This window comes from Apodemus sylvaticus, chromosome 3, assembly GCF_947179515.1.
Source record: "Apodemus sylvaticus chromosome 3, mApoSyl1.1, whole genome shotgun sequence".
NCBI classification, from domain to species: Eukaryota; Metazoa; Chordata; class Mammalia; order Rodentia; family Muridae; genus Apodemus; species Apodemus sylvaticus.
Genome location: NC_067474.1, coordinates 63907805 through 63928125, shown reverse-complemented (window position 1 = coordinate 63928125; position 20321 = coordinate 63907805).

The following is a 20321-nucleotide window of genomic DNA, read 5'->3' as shown; positions in this document are numbered from 1 at the left end:
TATGTTGATAGACATTTTCAGGAAAGGAAAACTTTGCACTTTCCTTTATCACATTTCTCATTGAATTATTTTAGTTAACCATGTAATTGTTGATGAGAGGATATCGGAGAAGCTAAGTAGCTACATACATAAGTTATGAAAAGCCACATAATTCTAACAAGATTGTTGGCTCCTAAATGGTTCTATGAGCACCATGATTACCATGGTTGCAGGATACATACACATAGGTGAAATGTTCCCATGCTAGGTGCCATGTTTTTTAAACAAAATCTGAATCATTCAATTTTACCAATGAAGATGAAGGAGCCAGATGCTAATGTGAAAGCCTGCCAGCCCAGAGAAGCACCCAGGAGGCCTTCTACCTCAGTTGATATTCCAGAAGAAAAGAACCTAAAGAACCTCCTTCCAACTGTTGTACTTCCCGTTTACTTCCTGTGCTTTTCTCTGTCCACCCTCCTGCCTCCTTCTTACTCTCAATTCCTTGAAATGTTTTGATTTCTTTGGTGAGAATACAATCAATTCAGGATAAGGAGTGCACAGGGCAGATTGCACACTTAAAATTGTGTCATTTAAAAGGTAGGAACTCAATATCTATGACTAAACATGTTTAATGGCAATGGTCAATGGATGTTTAATACACAATATTTTATTTAATTTCTTTATTCTTCAACCTATTTTACACTACAAACTTTATCCCCTGTCCAAACTGCAAATGTTCCATATCCCACACCTCCTCCCCTCCATCTCTAAGTGGGTGTCCCCTTTCATCCTTTCAGACCTCCCTACTACCCGGCACCTCAAGTCTATCAAGGGTTAGATGCCTCTTCTCTGACTTAGTCCACACCTGACAGTCCTCTTCTGTATGTGTGTTGGGGGTCCTCTGCTGTATATGTGTTGGGGACCTCAAATCAGCTGTGCATGCTGCCTGGTTAGTGACTCAGTGTCATGAGACTCCAGGGGTCCAGGTTAGTTGAAACTGCTCGTCTTCCTAAATGGTCGCTCTCCTAAGCTTCTTTCCAGCTTTTCCCTAATTCAAGCCCAGGGGTCTCCACCTTGCATCCATTGGATGAGTCTAAATATCTGCATTTGACTCTTTCATCTGCTTGTTGGGCCTTTCAGAGGTAGTCATGATAGACCTCTGTTTGTAAGCACACCATAGCACCAGTAATATTGTCATACCTTGGGTCCTCCCCCTGAGCTGGATCTCAATTTGGACCTGTCACTGGACCTCCTTTTCTTCAAGCTTTTCTTCATTTTTGTTCCTGCAGTTCTTTCAGATAAAAACAAATCTGGGTCAGAGTTTCTGACTGTGGGATGGCAGTCCTATCCCTCCACTTTATACCCTGTCATTCTACTACAGATGGACTCTACAAGTTCTTTCTCCCCATCACAGGACATTTCATTTATATTCCCTCCCTTTGAGTCCTGAGAGCCTCCAGCCTCCCAGGTCACTGGTACATTCTTGAGGAGCTCCTGACCTTCTCCCTCCTGAGGTTGCCTGTCCAATTCTTTCAGCTGGCCCTGAGAGCTTCGGTTTTGCCATGCTCCCCCAATGCCTAATCATATTCCCTTCTTCCCCTCCCTGTTGCCTTTCCCACTCAGGTCCCTCCCTCTCCTCCAGTGATAATGGAAAATATTTACAGCTAACTTTTGGAGAAAACAGTGCAAGTACAGAAACATTTTCGAATTGTTAAATTTAGAATTACATCTCCCAACTTGCTTTCACAATAACTGGTTTGTCAAAAATGTTGGGAAAAGGGAAAATCGTCATTAAATAAAATTTACAATAATGACATTTTGATTTTCAACACTCCAGTAATAAAATAATTATTGAGGCATATATCTCTAATACATAAGCACATACAAAATATAGAATATCTATATCAGGATCTGAAGATATGTGCTCCTTGGTTAAAAGCACTCTTACATGTATCATTAGCATAACTTTTAAAAATAACTACCATATTTTTATATTTAGGTTTATTCTCTGAAAATAAATAAGGATCCATATTTAACTCTTTTAGATGTTCTGCATAAATTTTATAATTTGTAATAAAGTAAATACTTCAAACTCTTTAAGATATTTTAAATCTAAGAATTTGTATGTAATGATGTTTTACACACACACACAAACACACACACACACGCACACACATATATATATATATATACAGATATGTATTTCAAATGTGTTTATACATGTGTATACATGGGATTTACATAAAATGACATTCTACCACTAAATATTAATAAATTTCACACATACAAATATTAAGACAATTAACTGGTATTTATAGCTAAATATAGTTAATATCTGTATTATGTAAATAATATTCTCCATTGCTTTTGTTTCTTTTCAATTTGGTAATATCGAATTAAGGATTAACAATTTATTTAGTCGTAGTGATGCTTTAGTCTTCTTTAATAAGCTAAAAACAGGAAAGGTGACTATTTACATTTTGGGCCTCTGAAACAGGTACACATGCCAGATGATATATTATATTTTTAATATTTTTAGTTGCATTCTTTGCTAATGATTTAAATGGTCCATAGTGCTTTTCTTTTCATACAAGGTGATGCATCTATCTTCTGTTTACAACATGGTAAGGAATATGATATGCCAGTCTCTCATTCAGCTGTTCTAAGCTTTCTCAAGGTTTAAAGAATGCCTTCCAGATTTTTCTATGTAAAAGGTTTTTAATATTAATAATCTCTATTCTGAGATACCTTGACAACAATTTTATTCAATGATTTTTAGCACTTTATAAAACACTTACAAATTATTTTGTTCATTTCAACATACTGGTTTCACATTTTCCTGTATCTTCTAGTATTTTCTGAGAAATAAAATTATTTCCACATTTATTGGACTTATTTTTAATGTATTTCCTTGAAGGAATCACTCTAACATATTCCTTATGTTCATTTATTTTCCTTTCCACAAATATATGTTATTTTTGAGAAACTATGAATTTCTAGAAAGTGGCTGTGGTAAACATACTACATTTAGTCCATAAAATTAATAATAATAAAATAAAAAAATGAGATGTGTTCTCTATTCTCCAAACACTTTTTTTAATTTTGTTAATTGAATCCATTGAATTGACAAATTAAGAATCAAAGCCCAGCTAATTCTTAACATGCACACACATTTTCATTTGCTTTGTAAAGATAGTATTAGGTATTTTTACAAAAGTATCTATATCAATCATTAGTGAAATATTCCTTTGTTTCTTATATAATATAATTTTCTTTATAGGTAATTTAATGTTACATACATATGGCTAATCTATGTGTTTTAATCTTTTAATATTTTCCTGACACAAAAACCTTACATTTAAGAAAATGTGTTTTTGTCCATTACCATACATCACAGACAGTTCTTCTGTGAATAAAACATATAGTATAGCTTTTCTTTTTTTCCTTCTTTTGTTTTTTATTCGATATATTTTTTATTTACATTTCAAATGATTTCCCCTTTTCTAGACCCCCACTCCCCGAAAGTCCCATAAGCCCCCTTCTCTCCCCCTGTCCTCCCACCCAACCCTTCCCACTTCCCCGTTCTGGTTTTGCCCTATACTGCTTCACTGAGTCTTTCCAGAACAAGGGGCCACTCCTTCTTTCTTCTTGTACCTCATTTGATGTATGGATTATGTTTGGGGTATTCCAGTTTTCTAGGTTAATATCCACTTATTAGTGAGTGCATACCATGAGTTACCTTTTGAGTCTGGGTTACCTCACTTAATATGATGTTCTCTAGCTCCATCCATTTGCCTAAGAATTTCATGAATTCATTGTTTCTAATGGCTGAATAGTACTCCATTGTGTAGATATACCACATTTTTTGCATCCACTCTTCTGTTGAGGGATACCTGGGTTCTTTCCAGCATCTGGCAATTATAAATAGGACTGCTATGAACATAGTAGAGCATGTATCCTTATTACATGGTGGGGAATCCTCTTGGTATATGCCCAGGAGTGGTATAGCAAGATCTTCTGGAAGTGAGGTGCCCAGTTTTCAGAGGAACCGCAAGACTGATTTCCAGAGTGGTTGTACCAATTTGCAACCCCACCAGCAGTGGAGGAGTGTTCCTCTTTCTCCACACCCTCTCCAACACCTGCTGTCTCCTGAATTTTTAATCTTAGCCATTCTGACTGGTGTAAGGTGAAATCTCAGGGTTGTTTTGATTTGCATTTCCATAATGACTAATGAAGTTGAACATTTTTTAAGATCCTTCTCCGCCATCCGAAGTTCTTCGGGTGGGAATTCTCTGTTTAACTCTGTACCCCATTTTTTAATAGGGTTGTTTGGTTTTCTGGAGTCTAACTTCTTGAGTTCTTTATATATATTTGATATTAGCCCTCTATCTGATGTAGGATTGGTGAAGATCTTTTCCCAATTTGTTGGTTGCCGATTTGTCCTTTTGATGGTGTCCTTTGCCGTACAGAAACTTTGTAATTTTATGAGGTCCCATTTGTCAATTCTTGATCTTAGAGCATACGCTATTGGTGTTCTGTTCAGAAATTTTCTCCCTGTACTGATGTCCTCAAGGGTCTTCCCCAGTTTCTTTTCTATTAGCTTCAGAGTGTCTGGCTTTATGTGGAGATCCTTGATCTATTTGGATTTGAGCTTAGTACAAGGAGACAAGGATGGATCAATTTGCATTCTTCTGCATGCTGACCTCCAGTTGAACCAGCACCATTTGTTGAAAAGGCTATCTTTTTTCCATTGGATGTTTTCAGCCCCTTTGTTGAGGATCAAGTGGCCATTGGTGTGTGGGTTCATTTCTGGATCTTCAATCCTGTTCCATTGATCTGCCTGCCTGTCACTGTACCAATACCATGCAGTTTTTAACACTATTGCTCTGTAGTATTGCTTGAGGTCAGGGATACTGATTCCCCCAGAATTTCTTTTGTTGCTGATAATAGTTTTAGCTATCCTGGGTTTTTTGTTATTCCAGATGAATTTGATAATTGCTCTTTCTAACTCTGTGAAGAATCGAGTTGGGATTTTGATGGGTATTGCATTAAATCTGTATATTGCTTTTGGCAAAATGGCCATTTTAACTATATTGATTCTGCCGATCCATGAGCATGGGAGGTTTTCCCATTTTTTGAGGTCTTCTTCCATTTCCTTCTTCAGAGTCTTGAAGTTCTTGTCATACAGATCTTTCACATGTTTGGTAAGAGTCACCGCAAGATACTTTATACTGTTTTTGGCTATTGTGAAGGGGGTCATTTCCCTAATTTCTTTCTCAGCTTGCTTATCATTTGAGTATAGGAAGGCCACTGATTTGCTTGTGTTGATTTTATAACCTGCCACTTTGCTGAAGTTGTTTATCAGCTGTAGGAGTTCTCTAGTGGAGTTTTTTGGGTCACTTAGGTAGACTATCATGTCATCTGCAAATAATGATAGTTTGACTTCTTCCTTTCCAATTTGTACCAAATACCAAAATTAAATCAGGACCAAATAGATCATCTAAACAGTCCCATAACACCTAAAGAAATAGAAGGAGTCATAGAAAGTCTTCCAACCAAAAAAAGCACAGGACCAGATGGTTTCAATGCAGAATTCTATCAAACCTTCAAAGAAGACTTAACACCAATACTCTTCAAACTATTCCACAAAATAGAAACAGAAGGAACACTACCCAATTCCTTCTACGAAGCCACAATTATGCTGATACCAAAACCACACAAATCTCCAACAAAGAAAGAGAACTTCAGACCAATTTCCCTTATGAACATCGATGCAAAAATATTCAATAAAATTCTTGCCAACCGAATCCAAGAACACATCAAAACGATCATCCACCATGATCAAGTAGGCTTTATCCCAGGAATTCTGGGTTGTTTTAATATACAGAAATCCATCAATGCAATCCACTACATAAACAAACTCAAAGAACAAAACCACATGGTCATTTCATTGGATGCTGAAAAAGCATTTGACTTTCATGCTTAAAGTCTTGGAAAGAACAGGAATTCAAGGCCCATACCTAAACATAATAAAAGCAATATACAGCAAACCGGTAGCCAGCATCAAACTAAATGGAGAGAAACTTGAAGCAATCCAACTAAAATCAGGAACTAGACAGGGCTGCCCCCTCTCTCCTTATCTTTTCAATATTGTACTTGAGGTACTAGCTCGGGCAATTCAACAACATAAGGAGGTCAAAGGGTTACAAATTGGAAAGTATAGCTTTTCTTTAAAGAGCTGACAGGGAATCTGATGTTTTACTCTGTCTGTTAATTTTTTGAAAAGCCCAGAATGAGCTTAATTTCTGTTCACTGTTTAGAATAATGTCCTTGCCTTAAGTTTATTTCTGTCCCTTGTCAAAGCTTAGAAACAAATTTGTTTATTTTCTAGTTTTGACATAAGGAGAAGAAAGAAGACAGAATATTCTAATTTGAGAGAAAATTTTCTTATAATTTTACTGAGATTGTCATCTATTTCAACTTATTGTTTGCATGGTACAAATGGCTGTGCTTCCATTATTAAATTCTGTTATATATGTTATGATCAAATGTGTCAGCATGTTGTTTATATCATATACTATATTTGTTATACTATCATTACTATATGTTAGCACTGTCTTTTATATTTTATAATATTTTCTTTACTTTTATGACAATGTTGATCATTTATGCCCTTGATAATATATAATAAGTATCTTGTAATATTTTATATATAGAGAGAGAATATATATATGCTTTCATTGATTTGTCTTTTACACTGAAGTTTGGCTTACTCACAGAGTTTCTATACATTTTATGGTTCTGTATAAAAATTATAAGTTCTCCTTGTGCTAGTGCCCCATGCAGACATGTGATATTCCTTTGATATTTCCAGATGATTTTCTTTCTTCTCCTTCAACTACTTCACCTCTCCTTACAAGTGTCCCGCAGGCTATGCATTTTTATCTACCCTTGAGTTTGGCAACATTTGTGCATAATTTTTCTCTGCTCCATGCTATCTATTCTCTGGACACTTTCTCTTATAATGATTGAATAATGACTCAATCTTTGGAAAAAGTGATGTTATTCAATTGTCTATACTTCCCAAGTCATGTATTCAAAAAAATCTTACAAATGTTCCAAGGGTGTTCTTTACAGAAATAGAAAAAAAATTTCTAAAATATAGTCAGAGCCACAAAAATCTGAACAACCCATAGATATTTTTAAAGGAATATTTAAACTTAATGCATTACATTTCCTAACTTCAAAATATATAACAAAGAAATAATAATCAAAATATTATATTAATAAAAAAGTGAAATACAGAAAAAGAAAACTGAACACTACAGAAATTTATCCATGTATTTATGTTCAGCTAGTCTTTATTAAGAATACAGAATATAAAAAGTTTTTAAATTTTATTAAATTGAGGAAACTGAATATCCACATATCAAAGAAAGAAATTGGAAACATCTCATACAATCTAGAAAAGACATTCAAAATTGATTAAAAATAAAGACAAATACTATAAACCCATAGGTAGAAAAATGCAGGAAAAAAAACTTTTTAAATCCATTAAAATATTTGTAACAAAATATTAAATGATACTGAATTATATGAATTATAGTTAACATTTTTGAACAGCAAAGAAAACCTTGAAGGAGGTAGAAATCTAACAGAAATACTTGAAAGAATTCATAATCTGTCTATATTATATGGGTTAATAATAGGTATCTAAATACCTAATGTGCTCGTTTAAATATGCTCGGCTTTGGCAGGTGCACTATTGGGAGATGTGGCTTTTTTGGAGGAAGTGTGTCACTGTGGTTGTGGAGTTTAAAATACTCATTCTAGCTGCCTTGAAGCCAGTCTTCTCCTGTTTGCTATTAGAACAAAATATAGACCTCTCAGCTCCTTCTATACTAAGCACATCTGGACATTATGGATTTTTTTTAATTAGATATATTCTTTATTTGCATTTCAAATGATTTCCCATTTCCTGGTTCTCCCCTCCCAGAAAGTCCCATAAGCCCCCTTCCCTCCATCTCTGAACCTGTGAACCACATCAATTAAATATTGTCCTTATAGCAGTTGCCTTGGTCATGATATGTGTTCACAGCAGTAAAACCCTAACTAAGACAAACTCCATCACAATTTCAAAAATAACTCCACTGTAAACTGTTCAAAGATCTAATTGTATATATCTGAAAATAAGACGCAAAAATGTCCAGTAACTATATAAAACTTTACACAAATTCACAACCACCAAGGAAACAAATCACAGATGTACCACTCACATACCTGGGCATGACTGTCAGACCAAATATAAGTATAGTATATTTGTTCATACTATAGTTCATAATAGTATAGTGAAAATGGATCTCTCCATCTTTATGGGAGTAAAGACAAACTGATATCATCATTATGAGAAAAACCATGAAGTTTCTTAAAATTTAAAACTCTAAGTATTACTACATGATGAACTAAACACATTTCTAGATAGATACCTGAAGGTCTTGAAGTATTTCATGAGGCAGACACACTCCAGAATGGTGCATACTAAAATGCAGCATTGTTTACAAAGCCCTGGAATCAGCCTAAAATTCAATCCATAGATGAAGAGAAAAGATGTTCCATATATGTACAAGGGAATACTAGTTTTTCTTCAGAAACAACAAGAAAAACAACTTGATATCTGCCTTATTATTGATGAGGATCCAAAATATTACACAAGGTAAGTTAAATCAAACTCAGAACAAACAAGGCTCAACTCCACTTATATATGGAACCTAAAGCTGTCACATTGATTTAAGTGGGGGAATAGACAGGAACTTGACAGAGAGTAGAGGATCAAGTAGTGACATGTTGGTCAAGAGCTCCAAAGATCCAGTCAAACAAATTAAAGACTTTTGGAGACTTAAATTACATCAATGTGAATAGAATATAATAATACTGTGTTTTAGACTTTATACTTTCCTATACTGTAAAACTAAAGTATGTTCATCACTGTGTATGGAAGAATAAAAACATGAGAAAGATGAAAAAGGAAAGGGAAAAAAGGAGTGACTGATGGAGAAAATTCCAATTCAAATAGAAATATCTATTTAAAATGTGTCTCTCTAAAAGTCATAGGACTAATTTTTTTCAGCATGGTCCCTGGAGTTATCTCCCACCCTGCGATGCTAAAGCATCATTGATATTGGCTCTTCCTACACAGAAACTGATTCCTTTCTGTTATCTTTTAAATAATTCTTTCCAAGATCTTACAACTGTCCTTATGTGTACTGTCTCTCTGATTTATAATTTACTTAGAGCCTTTCCTCTTTGGTCTAAGAAAGTGCAGGGTCATTTCCCACACTCATACCTTCTAGTATGTTTTAAATCATTATTTCTTCCAGGAGGTCAAAGGAACTGTTTCACTTGTGTTATCTCATAGGAGCTGTAGACCAGACTAACTTTTCATCAAACATGATTGCTCATTTCTAAAAAACTTTCTTCAATTTTTACACTCTCCTGTGACAACTCAAAAGATTCCGAGAGATTTTTAGTAAGAATAGAGTACTGAGAAAAAACTTTCCAGACTGCCTATATTAGGCTTCTACACTACAAAAGGAATGAAGTAAATTGCTTACTGCACAGGCATGCTAAAGATCTCAATTTTGGTTCCTCATACAATGTATAAATAGAATGTAGCAGTATATACCCAGAATTGAAGAGGTAGATCCCTTGACCCATGGGAAAACTATAAGTATAGAAGGAGAACCTGTCTGGGAAAAAATGGGGTGGGGATAGAGAGGAAGTGTAGGGAACCTGCCAAGCCAGTATGTGTCCTCCACACATGTATAGATAGATCTCTACACATACATATATACAATACATATATACACAATAAATATATGCACATACATGCACACATACTTGATACAAAAATCACTGGAACACATAATTGTAATTGTGGCACAATTTTTATCTTTCTGATATTAATTTTATTGTATAGATAACATGTGAAGTTTAGTAGTGTGACCCAATTTTTATCTTTCTGATATTTATTATATAGTATAGATAACATGCAAAAGTTTAGTAGCAACAACCACACAAATTAAAGTACATTGGACATTATTGGTTTATCTGAGTACATTGTACTTAACTTGAGACTAAACAGAGACCTAGAAGCAGGTTTTATACTGGATATGTGTAAAGAAACCAATGTGCTTTCAGAAAATAGAATATCAATTATTTTCTATTACAGATTGCCCCAAGATTTAATCAATTATCTAAAGCAAATCAATTTGAATAGCTATCACTTAAATTTCCTTTCATCAAAGTTACTGCTACCACCCATAATATATCTAAGAAATAAGAAGGTGTGAGGTTGGTACTGGAAATATCAGGATAGACATAATCTAGTGCAATAAGTTAGAAAATGGAACTATTTAGGAGAAGCAGGGGAAATAGGTACAGAAGAAGAAAGAAGGTGAGTAAAATGAGAATGTATGGAAGAGTGACAAGAATCACACCATTAACTATTTACCAAATGTCCACCTATAATACACATAATGTCATATATATTGTATCTAACGATTGTGTGTGAGTGTATATATATATGTATATATGTATATATACATATATATGTGTGTATACTATGTATATATAATGAATGTATGTAAATAGTGAATATATGATGATTGCAATATGTATACATATATATATATATATATGTATAATATGTATATAATGAGTCTCTGTCATCTAATTTGATGAAGCCTCCTCCAACCTTATGGTATCAGAAAGTATGAGGCCAGTTTCCAAAGGAAGAAAACAATCAAAACGTCTAGCCATCTATAGCTTATAAATCATATCAATTGGCAAATTTGCACAGTAATCCCTGATGTGAAGTAATGATATGCATATGTTGGCAGAAACCAATATCTCTCTAATTGGATGTAAGGTTCACTCAGCAAGAGTGAGACCATGCCTCCTACTGAAAACATAGTGAACTACTTAGGGCTAATGAAGTCATGGTTATTAAGAGAGAACCTTCAACCACTAATTTACTAAACCAACATAATCACTAACAACAAACTATAAATACTTATAATTATAGCCACAGATAATTGTCATCTTCACCCCTCATCAAAGAATCATCTCGTGCAACAGATGGAAACCATAAAGAAAACCATAATCAAAATACAGACTTGTGGAACCCAGTCCCAATGCAAATATCTACAGAACACTCCCAAAACTAAGGCTCATGAAATATTTTTGAAGATGGGTAAATGACTTGTAAGGGTTAAAGGATCATGGAATTTTCTGTGAGATTGTCTTCCAGTATATCAGAAGCTATACCCATAAAGTTTAATCAATGTGACTATTCAAATGTGTGTTGAATAAGTATATAAGGATGGCACCATGGTCAAATGAACAGAGAAAAGCACACAAGGCTCCAGCCCTACTCAAAGAACTATAAGCAACAAAGGAAACTTGGAAGCAGCCGAGGATTTCCTTACAGAAAAGCACATCAATTTGTTGCCCAGTGCTAAGCAGCCAGCCCCCAAAACAAACATACGAATAGCATTTACAGACTTTTATTTAAGAAAATATATGTATATACAAATACATGTATACATGCAGTGACAATTAGCAAAAAAATAAAAAATAAAGATCATGGATCTAAATGAAAAAAAAAGGGAGAGGAGAAAGATGGAGGAGCGAAAGAAGCAAGGAAGGGGAAAGTGGAAAAGAGAGGAAGGGTTGGAGGAAGGAAGAATGGGAAGGAGGGAGGGATGGTGGAAGGAAGGAAGGAAGGAAGGAAGGAAGGAAGGAAGGAAGGAAGGAAGGAAGGAAGTTAAAGTCCATATGACCAAAGCTGTTACCTCTCAGCAGGGCACATGCTTGGAATTGGGCTCGTTAGTCTTCCTTGGATACAACTTGTGGTTGTTTTTGTTGTTGCTGGTGGTGGTTGATTGGTAGGTTGTTTTTGTTTTAATTGTTGTTGTTGTTTTATCATTTATTGTTGTTGGTTATTGGGGATTATAGACAGGGTCACTCATTGTTCACCCAATTGTCTGAGTTAGTTAACTTTTTTATTTCCTCACCATCCAGAATGCTGGCATTATAGGCATACACTATGTGTGCCAAACTCAAGAATCTTTTTCTGATTTACCTATTTCTCAACTGCAAATGAATAAATAATGATCACAAACAACAATATATAGTGTGTGCTCTTTGTGACCTTTTATTTAATGATTTTAGCAAAGACATTTTCGTAGTGATTCCTAGGAATATAGATATAGCCTTATTGCTTAAAATGTCATAAACTTATGATATGCATTTGGCATGAAAATGGAGAAAGAACAATGGTGTGCCAATTCAGCAGCCTCAAAAACTTCTTCATAATTTAGGATTTTGTATTGAAATCTTGAAATTACTGTGAATTTGCCCACAGTACTTTGGAGTAAGAGAATCTTTATAAACCAGATCCATGTCCACCCAGCTGAGCACCAAAACGGCAGAGGCAACTCTTAACTAATCCACAGTTGATTGCAGCCCACAGGATACAAAAAAAGGTAAAAGACAAATCTTCTACCTGAATTCAGACTCAATGCCATTCTTTACAGCTGTAATGAGGTGTCATTCTATGCGACTGAGAGCTTGTTCTTGTCCAGCAATGGCACACATACTAAGTCACTGCTGCACTGCTCAATCATGTCTCCAGCCCTGTGGCCTAAATATAAATAGTTACTAAATTACCTGACAAACAAAACAGGCATGGAGTAGCATGCTGAAAGCTGCAAATATCACATCCTTGCTCCCTTGAGTAGATATGCTACTTATTGTATCAATTATGACTCATGACAGAGCATGAGCAAAGTGTATGAGGGCACCTAGAGAAAATATGCACTTTAATCTTTCAGGTTGATGGATATTACTACATTTGCTATGGCTACCATCTTCCTCACAAATAAGCCATGAATATTTAGCAATGGCACTTAAGCGATGCCCCATTATTCTGGACATCAATATGATTTATACCCGGATGGATCTTCATTAAAATGAGCTAAATCTTTTATAATTTTATTTTTAATATATTCATTTTGTGTATTTCAATATAAATAAATAAACCCAGAGAGAAAAACATTTACTTAAGAATATTTGTAATGGACACATAATAAGTTAAACATAAAATATACAATGAACCTAAATACGACAAGTTACATATATAACTTGTTTTTTATTATTCTATTTTACACATTATGAATACATTTCCCCTATCTGAACTTCTCTCAGTTTCCAACCCACATCTTCTTTTAAATAGAAACTGTCTTGAGAAGTGACAACATTAGGCTCAGAGAAATATACAATAAAATAAATATTTGTAATTTGGTCCTAGCAGGATTATAAAATAATTGAGCTGAATGGTTTTGACTTTGTTGTCACCAATCATAAGAAATAATACTTCAAACTGTTTCCTTAAATTTGTTTTAAAGATATTGCTCTGTCATCTTGAGTTTCAAATAATATACAAGTAACAACTCCCAACACAGTCTCTTTTTGTTTATACTAAAATGTCCACAAGTTACAAATGGATGTAGAAACAGAAGTAATAATAGAAATATCTAGTGTCAAACTCTGCTTGAAATATAAACAAGACAAAATTAAACAGACTCCATGCCAGGTAATAAATTAATCCTAAAGTGTTCTTAGTGTTGAAACCAGTTTTTGGTGTAAGTGAAGATGTGGGATTTGGTCATTTAATAGATCAACCATTTCATATTGAAGGTGGATTTATAAAGATTAAATTATAGTTTCAACAATAACTGTTCATATTATTATATCTCATATTATGTGATAAAATAATAAGGGGAAATCTAGTATCTTGTACCAAGCAAGATGCAAAAGGTTTAAACACATCATTCCATTTTTAATTTTTAAAAATAGTATATTCATTTTCAGTGTTATGTTTCTATTATATATTGTATTCTGTAGCAAACACATGAGGCAGTTAGGTTGAAAGGAGAAAAGGATTATTTATCTCTCAGTTTAGAGGTTTCAGCCTAGGACTGCTTGATCTGGAGTGAAGTATACATCATGGTGGGATCACATAATGGAGGTAGGTTCATACATCAGTAAAGGCATTGAGGGAGACTACACAACACCTCAGTGTGCAGAAGTTATTAAAGCAGTCATCCACTGAAATAAATAGTGAGAAATAGAAGAGAAACATATTAATACACAATAACTTATCTTTCTGTTCTGGCACCATAGCCATTTCATTACAATAGGAAATGTGTTTTCCACATCAGGATTGTGAGGCAGGAATCCATAAAGAAAAGCACGAGGGAGGAGGTGTGGGCAGAAGCGTAGAACAAAACTTCATGCCAGTAGGAAGTGAAACACTGGTTCAGATCTCATACTTTTTCTAAATGCCCTGGGAAGACCAGGGCCTGGGTTGTTTCAGATGCTTCTCATGAAGATGTCACTGCCTGGGCATGATGGCACTAAGCCAGGAAGACTGGAACGAGGAGGATGAGATCTTATGCCACCAGTTTCAGCAGTGTAATGCTTATCAAATTTTGTCCTTTCAAAATTCCAGGATATTTTCAGGTCTCCCTCCCTCCTGCATGTATTCCTAAACCTCTATCTGATTTCTTGAGGTTAATAATTTAGTACAGTCTATATTGCTTTTAATATACACAAAATACACTCAAACACAGAAACAAGTAATTATACCTTCATAGAATGGAGGGCATATATAGTTTTATTAATTATTTGAGAATTCATACAGACGTATATTGTGGTTTGGTTGTATTCATCTCATCTACGCCCATAACTATTCTCAGATCGATTTCTACATTTTTCCTTCTCCCAACTTCTTATCTCTTTTTGTTTTTAAAGTTGCGTCTACAGTGGAGTTCAGTTGACACACCAAGGTCTTCATCCCTGTCAAAAATGAATTGTCTTTCCTTTAAAAGGCACCAACTATCAATAGCTCTTCAGCTGGAAGGCTTCCTCCCTTACTATCTTGCAAGTTTTATGCAGACAGCCTTAGTTGCCATGCATTTGGAATGCCATGCACTGCGATGTTGGATTTGTATGGCTTATGTATATAAACTACCCTTAATGTATATAAACAGTAGCATATCCCTTACTGGAGTTCAATGGCTATCCCTTTTGAACCAATCAATTATAAGCAGCATTTTAGGCATTGTATTGAATGTCATATATAATTTAGTAGACTTAAACATCTATTTCCACTTTACGAAAAAGACGTCAAGGGCTGCTAGATGACAAAATGGCATATTGGATTTTTAAAGGATAGGTTGTGCTTTAATTCTGACCCTAGAATACACACTTTTGACAGTTATCTTAAGCTGTATATTATTCAAACAGTAGTTTATTATTTGATATTGGGATATATAAAAATTTAGAAATCTGCAATGCCTACCACCATAAAATGAACCCAAATCTTTGAGTAGGTGCAAATAATTTCTAGGAAGAAGATATATCAAGAGCTTACTTCCTTTCATGCAGTGGTTGCCTAGTAAAATTCATTGCTGTGAAATGTATATTTTAATTATAGTCCAAGTATCATTAAAAAGCTGATATTGTAAAACCGTGCGTTGTTAGGCAGAAGAATTAATATAGTATCTTTGTATTATAGATAGGAATAAAACTTTTCAATATAGTTGTCATCACAGTTAATTCATCATGTGTATTTTAAGTAAAAAACAAGTAAAGTTAGAAGACAGTTGTTCATACTTTAAAAAATAAATAAAGTCATTGCTGTAATAAAGATCAAAGCAGAGAAACTGCACATAAAAGGATGTTATTGATTCTAAATTAAGTACTAAATGATAAAGATGTTTTGAAGGTAGAATTTTCAAACAGCTGATAATTTAACTTAAAGCAAGTATGAGGTGATAAAACATAATTAACTGAGTCAAGGTCATGAATCTTTTATATAAAACCACTTTTCAGCTGAAGTTTAAGATTTAGAGGAATTTTTAAAATTTTAATATAATAGATTCTTTATTTCTCATAAATGTGGTGAAGTCATTTCTTCACATCTGACTTTATTATTTGGCTCATTACAGAACTATGAAAAGTCGTGGTAAAATTCGTCACCTACTTTTATATGATTTCTAGATTTACAAATTCTCATAAGTTACATGGGCAGTAAGTGCATCTGAATTCAATTCGGTATAAGTGTAAACACTTATTTCCTATCAGTGAGTATGGAAATGTTGTTAGAGTCACTTAATTTTATTAACCTCGCAGTTTTAGAGGATAGTAATCAGTTCTTTATTCCTAAGTCAGATTTTCTTCTTAACTTATATTGCATTATAGACAAAATAATACTATCCCACAATGACAATGGCTCTCATTTTAAAGCAACAGAGAGAATAAAATACAGATAGTAGTGTTAGCTATGCAAGAACCTATGGGCAAATTTCTAGGAACCAATCTTAAAATTCACTATGAGGAAAGATTCCAATTTTTTTCCCAGAAGACAAGTATGTGTGTGTGTGTGTGTGTGTGTGTGTGTGTGTGTGTGTGTGTATGCATGCTCTGTGTGTTTGTATGCTCAGTATCTATTTTAGCAAATATATCACTATAATTTAAAGCAAATCTATAAATGTCTAAGATGAAGGGATGAGAGACATACCCAAGTCATGTGCATACATGGCTTGGGCTAAGTCGAGAGCAACTCTTACTCTGTTCTACTTATTCCTAAGCCTGGGACTGGAAGCTACTAGATTCTGTACAACCTAATTTTCTGAAAGCCCATCTTGAAGGCTTTACTTCCCAGGCTCTGTCTGCGAACCAAAGCCTAGAATGTTTTCAGATTCTGAGGCTTACTACTGAATAAGTTTGCCCTTTTTAGTTCTTTCTGAAGTCTGGCTAGACAGTTCAACTCAGTTATTCTGGCTCAAAATTCCTCTCTAAGCCATTAAAAATGGCTTCTGAATCGCTCTGCTTGGAAAAACTGCCTCTGAACTCCAGGAACTGCTGCACTGACTGAATGAACTCAGCAGAACTCAAATGCACTAGAGTGAACTGCAGCAAACTGAACTGACTCTCTCTCTCTCTCTCTCTTTCTCTCTCTCTCTCTCTCTCTCTCTCTCTCTCTCTCTCTCTCTCTCTCTCTCTCTCTCTCCGCCTGCATTGCTTTTTCTCTTTGTCTGTATGTCTGTCTATCTTCCCACTCTTTGTGTGTGTGTGTGTGTGTGTGTGTGTGTGTGTGTGTGTGTGTGTGTGTGTGTTGCCTCTCTTCCCTGTCCGTTCTTATGAAAGTTTGGCATATCCTATCTTTGACTTGTTTCTTCAGATCTGTCTGTCCTTACTTTGTCTGCCACTCACTTTCAAACATGGCTACTTCTTTTTACAAGCAAACTATACCTTCATTGTTTGGGATTAATGGTGTGTCCTAAGGTTGTATCTATATTCCAGTCAGATCATACTATAATCCAGGGCATGCCTACATTCCTGCTTGATCATATACACCTAGATGGCCTTTGGATATTATACAGTGCTTGAGCAGCCATGCTGCTGGATTCAAATTCCTCAATAGAAGTCATTGGAATTTCATATTTAGACCATTTTAATTAATCATGTGAAAATTGAAGTGCCATGCTAAATAAAACCCCCAAGAATTCTTTAATCATTCATATTATATAAAGATAGTAAGATTTCTGCTGAGAATAGCCCTAGGTTGATATGTGCTGTGCAGAAGAACTTTAAGTCAATTAGCACCAGCATAATTTTTCAAAATCCTCCTCAGCACATATGTTGTGTGTTAACATTTGTTGTTAAATATGAGAACTATTCAATAACAGATACCAAACAATGTGTCTCACAGACCAATAACATTTTTAATTACAGTGTTCTACTTCCTTACATGAAAAATCTAGTAACATAACTCCTTGCCTAAGTGTCTGGGTAAGAGCAAAGGGAATTTAGATTATTATACTATTCCATCCTATTACTCCTGAGGTCTGTTAACCTCTACTTTTGACCATTTTGTTCATGCTTAAGTACATTCTGATTCCTGTATCTCCTTATCTACGTTTACTGTCTCCTATCCTCATACTCCCTCCCCCATTTCCTTCTACAAATTCTCTAATTCATTTTCTTGGAATTTTGCTGTTTTGTTGACTGAGTTTTTTTCCCTTTGTGTTTCAACGAGTTTACCAGTTATTATATGACCACAAGTTATCATGTGGCCACTAGTGATCATGTGGCCACAATTCATCATGTGAACACAGGTCATCACAAGACCACAGGCCATCATGTGGCCACAGGATCAAACAATCCATTTTCTAATGACTTGTCCTCATGTGTTGCTTGGATATTACAGTATATTACATTACTCTCTTAAATAAAGTACAAAAGAGTCATACATGAGTTACTAGCTAAGCATCAAACAATCTTCCTTTATATGCAAGCTTTCTTTAATTATTTTTGTCGTTAACATATAAAATCTCTGGGAAATAGGAAAAGAGTCTATGCATTTAACAGACTCAAAACTGTCAAGCATTAATAAAATTAGCAGAGTGAAAATGTCCCCAGTTTCAAATCTGATCATTTCACACTATGAGTAACAGAACTCTCAGAAACATTGCCTTGGGAAGTTTTGGCTACTCCCCATTTGTGTCTCTTGAGACACTCAGTTCCTCTGTAATATATAAAGAAAGCAGGCTGTTATTAAGTCCACTCATGGGAAAGTTGTAAAGAATAAAAGAGCTTTATTGTAGAATGTTTTGTGCTTTAAGATGTCAGTTCAAATAGCAGGAAGCAAAATCGTTATGTAATTGTTCTGACAGAAAAGTCAGCTATTTAACCTCAAATTATCATTAGTACTACATGAAAGGATGGGCAATTAGAGACAACAATGGTTTTTAAATACTGCAACCTAAGGATAGCCAGAAAGATCAAAAGTGTGACACTAAATGTTCTTGTCTCCATTTAAAATATTCCCTTCAAATAGTAATAAAGATAATATTTATGTACTATGATGTTGTGTAGGATTGGGTTCAAATAAGCTGGGTCTCATGACTGTAGTCATCTAAGGGAACACTTTCAGTAATGTGAAAAAAAGGCTTCTCAAAGTATTGCTGAGTTTTACACTGGAGTCTACATTTCAGGCTAATTTACTGCTTCAGGATTGATTAATAAGTTGTGGAATTTGAAAAACAAGAATGGGTGCTGACAAGATGGGTCAGTATTTAAAAACACATTATATAAAGTCTAGAAACTTGATTTCCATTTTCAAGATAAATATTGTAGATGGAGAAAACTTAACATAGTCAGTTCAATCATGTCCTCAGACACCCATATAGGTGCTAAGAGACAGAGAGAGACAGAGAGAGAGACAGACAGTGAGACAGACAAAGAGACGAAGAGAGACAGAGAGACAGGGAGAGACAGAGAGAACACACACATAAATATTCATTAATATATTTCTATATTGATTAATTCATTCACTAAATTATTAACATGCCAAGCTCAATTTCTCTTCCCTGCTCTCCTTCCAGTTGTACCCCCCATTTCACCAAATTCAATCCTTCTCCCTTTCTGTTTAGAAAGATGGAGAACTCCCATGAATATTAATGAGCCTTAGCAAATCACATTGCAGTAAGATTAGATACATGCATCTTCTTCTGTTGAGGATAGACAGGGAAGCCCAACAGGAGTAAAAGTTTTCAAAGGTAGGCAACAAAGTCAGAGACAACGTCTGTCTCTGCTATTAAGAATCCCATATGGAAAACAAGCTGCACAACTATTGCATATGTGCAGAAGGCCTAGTTCTGTCCCCTGTATGCTCCTTCAATCTCTATGAGCACCTCTGGGCCCATATTAGTAGATTATATAATTTCCTCATGATGCTCTTCATCCCTCTGGTTCCTACAATCCTTCAGACCCCTCTTCCTGAGGATTCCCCAAACTCTGCCTAACTCTTTTTCTCTGATGATGGTTATGCTAGACTTCTATCTGCAAGTACATCAGAATATGATTAACAGTGTTAAGGGTGGACTCCCTTTCAGGCATAGGTCTGAAGCTAGTCATTGGTTAGACATTTATTTTCTGCTTTATCCCTGCACATCTTATTGGTAAGGTAAATTATAGGTCAAATGATTTATGGCTGGTTTGGTGTTCCAATCCATCTATTGGAAGATGTATCTGACTGCAGAAGTTTGCTGGCTCAAACTATATCTGCCGCTGCTAGGAGTCTTAGCTAGGATCACCATAATATATTCCTGGGAATTTCCCTTGCCTTAGGTTTCCAGTTTATTACAGAGATGTCCCCAATTCCAGTTGCCTCTCCAAGTACCCTCTAACTCAGTTGTCCCTCCACATGATTC